This window comes from Esox lucius, chromosome 10 (assembly GCF_011004845.1).
Source record: "Esox lucius isolate fEsoLuc1 chromosome 10, fEsoLuc1.pri, whole genome shotgun sequence".
NCBI lineage: Eukaryota > Metazoa > Chordata > Actinopteri > Esociformes > Esocidae > Esox > Esox lucius.
In genome coordinates this window covers 8,281,275-8,294,787 of record NC_047578.1, presented here as the reverse complement: position 1 = coordinate 8,294,787, position 13,513 = coordinate 8,281,275, and the positions used below count along the sequence as shown (strand labels likewise).

General features: G+C 40.3%; 2 long non-coding RNA genes across 2 annotated transcripts; both read right to left on the bottom strand.

Annotated features, from left to right (window-relative positions):
* Positions 1-1,738: 1,738 nt before the first annotated feature.
* LOC109616198 lies at positions 1,739-2,865 on the bottom strand. The gene is made up of 3 exons (XR_002197297.3): positions 2,774-2,865; positions 2,400-2,555; positions 1,739-2,289 (listed from the first exon to the last, which is right to left on the bottom strand). It is a non-coding gene; the product is annotated as an uncharacterized LOC109616198 (long non-coding RNA).
* A 10,300-nt stretch (positions 2,866-13,165) lies between these two features.
* On the bottom strand, positions 13,166-13,513 carry LOC117594957. Its single transcript, XR_004576240.1, has 2 exons — positions 13,422-13,513; positions 13,166-13,309 (listed from the first exon to the last, which is right to left on the bottom strand). It is a non-coding gene; the product is annotated as an uncharacterized LOC117594957 (long non-coding RNA).

The window sequence follows — 13,513 nt, the reverse complement described above, 5'->3', positions numbered from 1 at the left end:
AGTGGTCCAAGGAAGGTAATACGGTGAACCGGCGACAGGGTCATGGGCACCAAGGCTCATTCATGCAGGTGGGGGGCAAAGGCTGGCCCGTGTGTTCCAATCCAACAGAGGAGCTACTGGAGCTCAAATTGCTGATACAGTTAATGCTGGTACTTATAGAAAGGTGTCAGAACACACAATGCATTTCAGTTTGTTGCATATGGAGCCGCAGACCAGTCAGGGTGCTTGTGCTGACCCCTGTCCACTGCCGAAAGTGCCTACAATGGCCACATGAGCATCAGAACTGGACCACGGAGCAATAGAAGAAGGTGGCCTGGTCTCATAAATCACATTTCCTTTTACATCACACGGATGGCCAGGTGCATGTTCGTCGCATACCTGGAGAACGCATGGCACCAGGATGCACTATGGGAAGGAGGCAAGGCGGCGGAGGCAGTGTGATGCTTTGGGCAATGTTCTGCAGGGAAACCTTGGGTCCTGCCATTCATGTGTATGTTACTTTGACACGTACCACCTACCTGAGCATTGTTGCAGACCATGTGCACCCTTTCATGGCAACAGTATTCCCTGATGGCATTCGTCTCTTTCAGCAGGATAATGCGCCTTGCCTCAAAGCAAAAATGATTCAGGAATGGTTTGAGGAACAGAACAATGAGTTCAGGGTGTTGACTTGGCCTCCAAATTCCCCAGATCTCAATCCAATCGAGCATCTGTGGGATGGGCTGGACAAACAAGTCCAATCCATGGAGGCTCCACCTCACAACTTACAGGACTTAAAAAGGATCTGCTGCTAACGTTTTGGTGCCAGATACCACAACACACCTTCAGATGTCTAGTGGAGTCCATGCCTCGACGGGTCAGGGCTGTTTTTGTGGCAAAAGGGGGACCAACACAATATTAGGCAGGTGGTCATAATGTTATGGCTGATCGGTGTATGTTGCCGTTGTGAATAGAGTAGGCCAATTCACTGTAGATTTACAGTGACAAAAACAACATGTGAGATTTCGTATGGTTACCTTATATCAAGACGTAATACATCCAACAGTGTGGAGCAACTTTAAACCATACACCTTATTTATAGGTAGTGGTTCTCGCCCTCACCAGTGCATGCCAGGATCCCGACCATGCCTTCCAGACCTGAGCCCTTCTGAGTTATTTACATGCTGAGAGAAATGTTATGGCATTACGCCAGGAGAGAGTAGAAGAGAGAGTAGAGAGAGAGTGTCTACTGTAGAGTTTAAGAGAGGATGAGCTGGAGAAGGAAAGCTGCATGCTCTGGTCAAGGCGAGCTGTAAGATGAGCTCTCGGGCGAGCATAAGGGGAAAGTTCCTGAGGTGTAAGGTTCAGGTAAATATTTGAGGTAGGAGATCAAGTGTGAGAGAAAATCACACTATGTAGTTATAGTTTTATTTACTCACCAGACCTGGGTTCAAATACCTTTGTATTTAAGGATTTTGAAATATGCAGCCCAGCATGACTTTGACTTGAATGTTTTTATGTGTGTAAGAACAAGGATGTATATAAACCTTGATTTGCTGATGCTGTGCTTTTATTGAAAAGCTTTAAAGCCATATTGTTGCTCATAGGAACAGTCCTCAGTAAAGAACTGAATTCCACAATAGTCATACAAATATGTCAAGGTGTCTGTAACAAAAAGAAAATAAAGATATAAAATCTTCAACATATGAAATAAATTAACAAAGGTTTAGATTTGTTTTTTTTAGAAGGCAATCCCTGTGTTGGTACTCAACTACGGAAGGGTTCTTCCGCTGATCCACTGAGAACGGTTCTTCCACTGATCCACTGAGAACGGTTCTTCCGCTGATCCACTGAGAACGGTTGTTCCGCTGATCCACTGAGAACGGTTGTTACGCTGATCCACTGAGAACGGTTGTTCCGCTGATCCAGTGAGAACGGTTGTTCCGCTGATCCACTGAGAACGGTTGTTCCGCTGATCCACTGAGAACGGTTCTTCCGCTGATCCACTGAGAACGGTTCTTCCGCTGATCCACTGAGAACGGTTGTTCCGCTGATCCACTGAGAACGGTTGTTACGGTGATCCACTGAGAACGGTTGTTCCGCTGATCCACTGAGAACGGTTGTTCCGCTGATCCACTGAAACTATGTAATGCAGTTCCAGGCCAATCACTGTGCAGACTTTCTTTTGACTGCCTACACACCCATCATCATCGTCTCTTCAATGTCCAACAAGAATGTCGAAAGCCTGATGTTTTTCAGGGTGATCTGGCATTGCGTAACCTTTCCTGTGACACTTATTTAAATGATATGCTGCATGTTGGGAACAAAAGGATAATCTAAAAACACCTGCATAATCTCACAATAAAATAATTAAAACACGTAGTGTGTAGAACATGTATTGTTGAGTAATTGAATGTCACCTGAAGAGACTGTGCTGAGACAGGTCTTGCTTTTTTAGGACTGGGAGGCCCTTCCGCAGCTGTAAAGTCTGACCAGAGTGAGGAGTCAAACCAGGTGGGTTGCTGGTAATGTGGGGTAGAATGGCAGAAAGGTGCAAGGTGGTAGTGATGGAAGACCTGGTCACAAACGAAGGAAAAACATAAACTGGTGAATAGTCTGGGAATTAATGTCATCCACATTTACAATATCAACCCCTTATGTAGAAATGCAGGGCGCCATTAACGATGAGCGGGTGAAAGAGTCTTCAGGAGGTCCCAAGATAATGGATAATCACGCCGCAATATAACACAATGTAAATGTCAGAAGTGGATACGAAATGGGATGATCTCCCTACCTTCTCCATCCTCTCGTGTCCAGGCACACAGCAGCACTCCTGTCTTTGATGTCTGCTCCTCTATCAAACCCCGCTGCTTCTGAATGAGCGTGGGGAATTCATTCCAGAGCCGGGCCCCATATGTATTCTGGAAATGGGTGGGTGATTATATTTCAGCGCCGAAGATGGAATGGCGAGCGTCAGATTGAGCATGCGCGTGCGTGCGTGCAAGCTCTGGGAAGGCAATCACAGAAAACAGATTCGGTGTGTCGAGAGGGGCCGTGCATGAATGCCGGCTCATCTCCCAGAGGTCTGTGCACTGAGAGTGGGGCTCTGAAAGACAGGTGTCTCCGTGACGGCATACCCCACATCCACTATACCCCCCCCCCCGCTGTCTGCCTCTCACTCTGTCTGTCTGTGTGTCTGTCTGTCTTTGTGTCTGTCTGTCTTTGTGTCTGTCTGCATTAGCTCTGCTTCAGAGGGAGAGTGGAAGGGAGTGCTTCTCCAGCCAAGATGTTTACATTCCTCTATCTAATCCCATGGTACCCAGTCAGTAGTAACCCAGGCTTGGATTCAAAGCCCTTCTCCTCTCCTCAACACTCTGCTCCTCTCTGTTTACAGCCTCTTTACAGAGAGGACAGACATATGTATCTATCTAACATGAAACTGACACTACATGACGTGTATACCCTCAAGACAGAGTCCTTGGGATTAAAAAACATTTAATTAAGTAACTGATGCGTAGATGTCGATGCGTAGATGTACGCTGTAATGAATACGACACAGGAAGGCAGAGTGTAGGTGTCAAGTGCAGAGCACTGCAGACGTTTAATTTTTCCCCCAAAAGTCACAGTAGGAGCAGGAGGTCTCGAGGTCCAGGTACAGGCAAATGGTCCGGACCATGGGATATCAGAGCAGGCAGAAAATCCAAAGGGTCAGGCAATGGAGTAGTCCAAAAACAGGCTGTAAAGTCAGATTACCGGCTATGGTACTGAAGGTATAGACTAATCGATAATGAGAAAAACACGGGCTAAAAGGGTCAATACACGGGAGGCAAGAACTATACTAATAGGAATATCCAAACAGGCTCAGTAGAATCGACAAACGAAACAATACCTCACAAAGAAGTAACACAAATGGCCAGAAATAAATACTGTAATAAGAGCAGGTGTGAAGGAGCACAGGTGTAACCACTGAATGTAACGGGACACAGGAGGAGAGCTGGATTCAGGAACGACACTAGGATGAACAATAAAGGAACTGAATGGGGCAACACAAAGGGAGAAAACCTGAAATACGCATGGTGGAAGTAATAGAGTAGTTCGAATGCAAACTGTGATAACTTTTCAGCTTTTTGATTCTTCTGGCAAATCGTGACTTTGCATATTTTTATATATTGGTGGTTTGAACCCTTTATGTGGATTGGCTGAAATCATATTGTATTTATTTGATTTTAATTGCAAAGTTCTTAATTATTTTTATATAATTAGTATATGACCTTTAACAATGTAACATTACTCCAATGATTCTGCATTTTAATATTTTGTACATCATGTTTAAATCATCTGCAAGTGACTTCGCAAAACTTCTTAAGTTGAATAACAATGCTTTGCTTACTGTCTTTCTCAACATAAGCCAGTTGTGTCACTGACACGATTTGTCAGTTCAGTTTTGTGCCCCTTCAAGCTTGTTTAGTGGGAGATCACTCTGTGAGCTGCACAGCCTTGTCTCAGGGTTGTTAGTTAGTGGTCTGTTGACTAACCCACTCACTCCAGGATGGCTTGAGCCCCAGGTCCCTGCCTTAGACCTTCCATGATAAGTTCTACCAGTTCCAATCCAAACTCCACCAGTTTGTTTTGTTATTTGTGCCCCTAAAGCAGGTGTGTGCCACTGAGCTGCAACGTCTTATTTCTTGTCCTGTGGTGTTTGAGGCTGGGTCTTAACACTTGCTGATGTGAAAATGGCTTAATAAAAAAATAATCTGATTATCAAACAATACTTCAGAAAGCATGCTACCTTAGCATGTTTGCCAAATCCAAAGTCATTTGGATCTAAAAAGGAACAGTTCGCACATGTACATGAAGAAAACAGGAAAAAGTGCTTGTTCCAAGACTTAAAACCAAAACAGACACTTGTAGTTCATGACTAATTTGTTCTTGTTGAATGACTCATTCATTTTAGTCATAAGTCACCAGTTCATTTTAGTCATGAGTTTGACCTTTTGGCTGCAATTAAACACAGAATTAACGGAGCTCAACTGCTTAAGAGACATGCTCAAACCATGTGCAGGCAGCATAAAGAAGAAAAACAGTTTTAAAAAGTGAGATTGATTTCATGATACTAGAATGAAAGCAGTCGATTGATTATTATATGTTATTGATGGACATAGCTTTTGTAGAAGCAAAACACAGGCTTCTCAAACTGCCTCTGGTTAACACTTGTTTCAGCAAATTGTATACAACATTGTAACTTATCACCCCTGCGCATGTAAAAAATTGTGTAAGTGTAACTTCCTGCATAGAAATAAATAGTTTAAACCATGACAGAGATAGGTGGGGGTATTAGATTAATTTTCATAAAAATAAACATATCTACCACTGTATTTAAAGCAAACATGATTTGTTCAATTAGCATTTTTTAGAATAGAGAATCTAACTGTAATTCCTTGGAGATTCGAGGAAGCATGAAGCCAGCAGTTGTTTTTCTGATCTTATCTCAGTTGCAGCTGGTTATCATATTGTCTGGAGACCATGCTGGAGTAATAACACTCCTTCAACAGGGACCTAACTCCATATCTCCCCAAGAACTCCCCACTCCTCTGCCTCTCCTCACCTGTTAAACCTTCCCCCTCACCTATCCTTTAACCTCTCCCCATACTTTTGACCTCCTTTCTCTCACTGTATTAGATGCTTAAATGGTACAGCAGGGGGCCTCCCTGTGCTTTTCCAGCTTGCATCCATAGATAAGTGAAACATGCTTATAGTTAAGTCCATACAACATTGAGCAGGTTATGCAGCATAGCGGACAAGTGTCCCAAATGGCACAATGTGTTATATTAGTGCACTACTTTTGACCAAGACCAAATGAAATAGGTGGCCATGTTCCCAGACTTCACCCAAGTGATTGAGTTGTATCAGTGGGTGGATTTTGGTTGGATTTTAAATGGGACAAGCTTTTCCGATCCTGCCGGTGTTTTCTGAGAACACTCTGTGTGTCTCTGTAGTGTGAACGATGCAGAGTCTGGCAGTAGGTTCAGGGTCAAGTCACATTTTATTCAGTTAGTATTCAGTTGCCAGCCGTTTGATGTTGTGGTTAGTGCAGTTTGCCCTGAAGCTTGTCTCATATGTTTTTGGAGCAATGCTTGTGTCTGTGTCTGTGTGTGTGTGTGTGTGTGTGTGTGTGCATGCACTTACCAACCTATACAACTGTGGACTATACAACTGTTACACATACACCAACAGGGGACCTCTCACCAACAGGGGAAATTTTTCAAGTAGCCTGTTGGAAATGTTTTAAATCATGCTAAAATTATGTCTAAAACCATCCTGTGAATTATTTTTTAATTTTAGCCAAGTGGGGACATTTATGTTTGTGAGTGTTAAATCCATACTCAGCACTGCCCCTGCTGGTTGGAGCAGGGATTTTAACCACTTACTCACACACGTCGTTTTTAACACTCCTCCAAGGTGTGAATGGCTTGCAGTCCCAGACAGCCTGTCAGACTGTAGAGGGTCTACTAAACAGGCTACTTAAAAAAGAAACTAGTTTCTTGAAACATGATTTTTTTGTAACAAAATATAAAGGCACAACTTTAGCGGATGTTTAGTGGAAGATTCAAGCTTCTCATTGTAATAAAATAAAAGGCTACAGAGAAGGCAAGAGAGTAGTATTTTGTTTTAACAACAAAAATTATGAGTTGTGTCAGCCAAATGACATTACTTATAAGTGATACATAACAATGTAAGAGGCATAACAATGGGGGGTTGGGGGGTGGGGGGTGGGGGGTGGGGGTGGGAGGGTGTGTTGAATATGCTCCACTAGATCTGTGTCATTAAATGTCTGTAGTGTGGTGGGGGGGGTTCTGTAGCTGAGGGGGGTAGTTAGGGCATAGCCATATCTCATAGCCAAGATGTTCTATTCAAAGAAGACTGTAAAACTCAAAAATGGCAAAAAAAATTGCATGTGCGTGTTATTTAGTACACCACATTAAAATAGTTTGTGTTAAACGCATTTTAAAATATCATCAAATTATTTTAAAACCACATGAATTTCCCCTTGTGGATAATAAAGTTCACTTTAACCTTTGAATTCTTCAAGTTGATTGTGTGTGACATGGTCTTTGAAGAAGTAGAGCTTTTTTGCTCTCAGTAGCTCTGTATGTCTGACTTATTGACCCTACCTGCAGTAGGAAATGGACAGAATGGAACAGAGTGAAGGAGGCCGACTCCAGATCAAATCTTACCCAACGGACCAGGTTTTCAGAGCCTACAGTCTGTTAAGACAGGTCGGCTGCCTTTCTGATTCTCTCTGTTCTTTACTGTCAAACTAGCTGCTGCTCCATTCTCTTCTCAATTAGAGAACAGACTGCAGGAAATCAACGAATATAAAACAGTCATAATATATAGTGGTTTAGCATTTTGTCATAGGGGCTAAGATTTTGAATTGATCTTTACCTGCTCTGTGCTACTTCAGACATCTGTTATAGGAAAGTGACTGGGGAGCGTTTTCAAAGTACATTAAAGGAGGCTGCCTCTTCACTTTCCTTATTAATTGGTTGTTCATCTATCTTCATCTGATTGGCCAGACACATCACCAGCTGCAACAAAAAGTAATAAAAAAGTTATTGCAACTACTAAGACAACTTCTATATCCATTCTGTATATTCATCTGATCCACAGTCTGCTTGTCAAGCAGTCTTACCAAGTGAAACACTTTCAGTCAAAGCCCCTCTGCATACTGTACATGTAGGTTTAAAATGAATGTGGAGTTTGTGAAGTCATCTTCACATAACACCTCCCCAGTTTGTGCACACAAAACAAAATGTCACTACTTAGATGGAGAATGTATTTAAAAATGCATATATCATATGTCAAAAGAGCTTACACTGTTTATTCCATAATGTTTGACCATATTATTTGGCTACTCACAAGCCTAATAATTAAAAAAGGAAATCATTATGTCTGTTAATGCATTGATTGAGTTGTAACTGCTTGACTTGAGTTAAAGTGTAAGGTTTGACTGGTACTTTTCTGTTTCTACCAATACCATTGCTCAAAGCCAGCCCCTTTGAATTAATACCTCAGATAGAACTAAATTAGAACTATGAATATAATTCCTCTTTTTATTTGATCAAACACAGTTACCAAAGGGTTTCAAGTTAATATTTGAAAATTAGTAGGAATGAAAAGGGTTATTGTATATGTTCTGGCTGGCTCTTGGAAAAGGATAATCAGCCCATGTCAGACATGTTGGTAAAACCTAAAGTGAAATTATAACCACTGGATAATGTTATTTAGTACACACAAATACTTCCTGAAAGCTTACATCTAAAAGCATTTATTTAATTTAAATCCTTTGTCTGCAGCATTCAGAAAACATAGTCAACTTTAACAAATATCTCAGTCAGGATGGTATATATATTCTAGCCTGATCAATGTTCTTTTCTACCTTTGGCTTTTGTTGACCACTTTGCTAGGGTTTGGAGGACAACACCTTGAGATTGTTCTACTTGTTTGCTCTTTACCACTTCATCTAATACAATCTTCCATCTGTTTTTTACCTACCAGTAGGTAGTATAACTACGGATTAAGGTGCATTTCACCTCTTCCTTTAAAAAAATCTCTTGCGGCTAAAGCGAGAGGTAAGTTCCTCATTTTTACAAAATGTCCTTGCATGGACAAGTAAGTCTGTTGGTAAAACTATAATACTGATAGCTGAATATCCTTTCATCACTTACTGTATAAACTGTCATTTTATATTGTCTTGTTGTAGGTCATATATTTAATTGTGTTTTTTCCCCTTAAATATTTCACAGAAAAAATTCACTAAGAATGGTTTGCCCTGAAAAGGAAGCCTTGCACTTTATTGCTTCTTAGGAAGACAAAGACATATTTCAGCAAAAACTCATCATTGAGGAAAAAGGTATGTAATTACATTACAATATATGATTCTCTTTTCAATACTGCATGCAGTAAAGGTTTTTGGTATTTGGTATTGAGGTTTTTGGTATTTGGTATTGATCTTCTTATTTGAACTAACAGCAAGAAAGTCATTTTAAGCAGGACAGTTTGAGTTATGTGCAATTATATATCAAGCATTTTCACTTTCTCTAAACCCTTAAAGTGACAATGCATCATCATCAGTGCTATAATTGCTGAGATTTTTGTTGTTCATTGTGGTGAGAACTGCAACAGTTGTGTATAATGTAATTAATAAATAAATAGCAAAATTAAAATAGTAAGTAACAGTAATTTTTTCATTATTTGTTTTACATTACTAATGTGTAATAGAATAACTGATTATAATTCAGATTTTTGTGTCTGTGGTAATGTGACCAACATTTACTGGATGAACATCTGTGTTCATTTGCAATCACAAAAATAAACACCGGCGAAGATCTTTTGTACGCCTACAGAGACTCCAACTGTCCATGGCGACAAGCCTGTATATTTATATTTACACATTTTGTTCCATTCCACTTATCTCAGGGATTTCATCAAGTAGTAAGGACTTCTTTCATCGAGCAATATTGTAAATACGCTTTGCCACGGGCATCTTTTAAAGCTATTGTTAAAACCCAATATGTAGAGTGGCACTGATATGGTGCCGCGTAAAATAAGGGGGTGGGAATGAATGTAGGTAGAGAGAATGTGAGGATGTAAAGTCCACCCTTGAATAAAAACTGTTACGGCACACTAGTTGTTTGCCCCTAACGTTGGCAATAAATATAATAAAATACAATAAACAATAGAAACAGAGATAAAGGATGTTAGGCGTGCCTGGCTGTACACTCAAAGGGTTATGGGATGACTAATCTAAGTCAAGGTTTTCACAGTTTATTTTGTATACTGCTTCATACTGTTTCATTTGGTATTTACGCATATAATCGTATAGATTTTTTGCATTAAATGAATCCTGATGGAAGAACTCATTTGAAAATCTTGACGGCCAACCCGCCGTTACGAAGATTGATGACGAGGACAAATGGATGCAATGCCACAGAGATTTTCCCAGGAATTTTTCACAACTGCCTCATGGCAGTGAAACGAGTTGCCAAGCGTATTTCCAAAAACGAGTTGGAAATGGCTCATTTCTTGTGTTCAGAAACTTTACAATCAGAGCATGTTTTGCAACCTCTTGCCGTGTAGGAAGACACCTACTTTGCCTATTTCGTCACCCCTCTCTGTGAATACAGTCTGAGTGAACTGATTGAAAACAAGGATTTTCCTGAGAGTCAAAGCCTGACCGAGCATCGAAGGCTGGGGATATGCCAGGAGTTATTGCTGGGACTTAAGGAACTTCACTAACATGAAATTTTGCACAGAGACCTGAAGCCTGAAAATATTTTGTTTGGTAAGAAACTATGCATGAAAGAGCCTGTAATATGCATTTTGATAGTTTTCATGTAATTCTGTGGATGTTGTTTTAATTGATATGTATGATTAAGAAGCATTTTTTGCTTATTCTACAGATATGAACAAAAAACTGCTGACTTTGGAGCAAGCAGAAAACTGGATCTTGCACAAACCACTTGGTCCTCTCAAATGGTTGGATCTTTTTCTTGGACCAGTTATGAGGATGTGGGAGGCCTAAAATACAAGTACAGAAAGGAATCCGATATCCAAGTAAGTTGAGCTTGAAAGTGTTAATTTAAATGTACATTATTATAGCATTTTAGTACATTACTACTATGAGTTTGAATTTCTCAAAAATATTTTTTTGTTCTGTACAGTTTTGCTAGTTAGGTAATGAACAGGGGTTCCCACAATTAGCTTTTAAATGCCTGTTAGTGAACATTATTTTAAATTATCCATTACATTTTAGGTAGCTGGGTGCTTGGTGCATTACATCCTGACCGATGGGCAACATCCCTATCAAACCATGACGCCACACTCCAGCGATCCAATTGGGCTAGCTCAAAATATCAGAACAAGCAACTTCCCTCTTCAATGTGAAGAAAGATGGACGACTCAAACCGATATTATTACCCGAATGCTGAGTAGATCTTTTGAAGAACGTCCGAATATTGAAGAATGCCTTGAGGCTCTCACATGTAAGTGCCAAGACTAACACTCTTCACATCATAGATATGGCTACATATTTTTTTCAAAGTTAATATGAAGTTTTATGGATTAGAAAAGTGTACATTCAAATCACTTCTATGGAAATTATGCACGCTATTCTAATGTATTTACAGGTTTCACACATCAGCCTGATTATACTGGACCCACAAACATATCTGGCAATGAGAATAGAAATAAAGTAAGTCATCTCAATATTGTGCACTAACATAACATAAAAAAAACAACATTTATAATGCAAAGAGGAAATCTGTACCCTACATCTAATTCAAACATAATGCCTTGTATGTCATTGTGGATTCATGCATATTTTTACCACTATGGAATTTCCAGAAATAGTTTTATATTACAAAATTAACAAGATTATATCCATATTACCCTCCCCTACTTTACATTGTAGAATATTTGACACCTGCATGTTTTGAGCTACATTTAAAACATATCTGGAAGACGCAAAGAATTGAAAATACTTTAAAATGGTTATAAATAGAATGAGGCATGACGGCAAAATAAACATGAACACAGGCACTTGATGTGTGGATTGCGGCATGTTTTTCTTCTTCTTTTTGTTACAGGACCGAACCCCTATAGCTAATTGCTGTCCAGATGAAATGGACATCTCAGTAGGTGTTGTCAGTGATCAGCCAGAGATTACTGGCAATTACCTGATGGACGCATCTTCTCCCACCGAGGAGGAATCATCTTTGTGTGATATGGTAATTAGGGTTTAACTATATAACCGGTGCTGGTGAAAAATGCATATGATAACTTTAAGGAAAAAGTACTTCAGGTAGAAATGTATTTTGCTTTTATTTGCAAATTAATAATTAGATTATGTTTTTTTATTTCAGACCACTGAGAAAGAACTTTCCATTTCCCTGGACATGTCAGATGAAGAAGAAGGAGAAAAACAGGCAGAAGAAGTAGCAACAGAAAAGGCAATGGCAGACAATATCAAAGTCGGAACATCAGAGAATCTATAGCAAGAAGAACTACTACCTTAACTGTGAGAAGGCTTATGCAAAAATCACAAGACATCTGAAGCAGAAGCATTCTACCAAAGTTGAAGTGGCTAAGGCAGTTGCAATGAGGTAGGGAACACAAGCACAATCTTGCTTTCAGCAAAATAAGAAACATGGGGAACTACCACCATAACTGTTCTGTCCTGTCCTCTGGGAAAGGACAAATCATACCAAAAAGGCAAGCAACTTTTCCATCAACAGCAACAGACTATCTGCCTTGCATGTTTTGCTTTGCTATGTATTTCAAAACAGGCCTCTGGAGGCATCAAAAGCGTTGCAAACAACAAGTCAACAAGGATGGACCAGTAAAAAGAAGCGTTCAGGCAAGTTGTTCCTTGATGTTGCCCACGGACAATGCATTTTCCAGCATGACATACGACACTGTAACTCAAGTGGTGAAGTCTGACATGCTTATCATTTCACTGGGAGAGAGAATGTTCCTCAAAAACTGAGAAGTTGGATGACATCAGGCAGACATCAGGAATAAGATGAGAGAACTGGCAAGACTTCTTATTTTGGCAAGGAAAATCAACAACGACATTGTCTTTTCGAAGGATTTGATCAACCCCGGAAAGTTCAACACAGTACTTGAGGCTGTAAAACAGATGACTGGGTTTGATCACTCAACACACCGATTCTCAGTTCCCTCAACTGCACTCAAACTGCGTCATTCCCTTGTGAAGGTGGCAAATATTTTGCAAGGAGAAGCTCTACGTCAAGAGGACATTTTCTTAAAGGGAAGAGCAGAGCAGTTCCTTAAATGAATTGAACTGGAATGGATGACACACGTGTCATCCAATGCACTGAAAACACTGTATCAAAAAAAAAATAACAGCCCTCAAATCCTGCCTCTATCAGAGGACATCAAGAAGCTTTAAAAACACGTTTAATACTACAATTCCCAATTAATTTCAGTTAGTCACCAGGTGTTTATGTATTCTGTATGAACTGATCTAAAGTGAGGAATATTATTATTATTATTGTAATATTATTAATACAGCAATTTATGATTAATCCAGGTAGTGAGGAAGCATTTACTGTTAGAGTACGTCTGACCCAGAACGCAGAGAGATCACACAGACCACGTAAGGTAGATTCAAAAATAAAGGTTTTAATGGAGAGCCAGGGTTGTATGAGAAAACAGTGTAGGCAGGTCCGAAGCTGGGGGAGAGCTGACGGTGAAGGCTGGGTGGTGAGGCCAGGAGCTAGTAGGCGCAGCAGAGGAAGCAGCAGGTCTGAGCAGGCAACAGGAGAGAAACACAGGGTAAGTACAAACACAGGGAACAAAGGCAAAAAATGGAGCACACGGATGATAATAGCAAGTAACTAGAACTGAGAGCCAAGTACCACATGGGTAGTAGATAACGAACTGGCGCCGAAGAGGTGATCAGCCCGGGTTTAAATATTGCTGGAGTGAATCATGTGGATGAGGTGCAGCT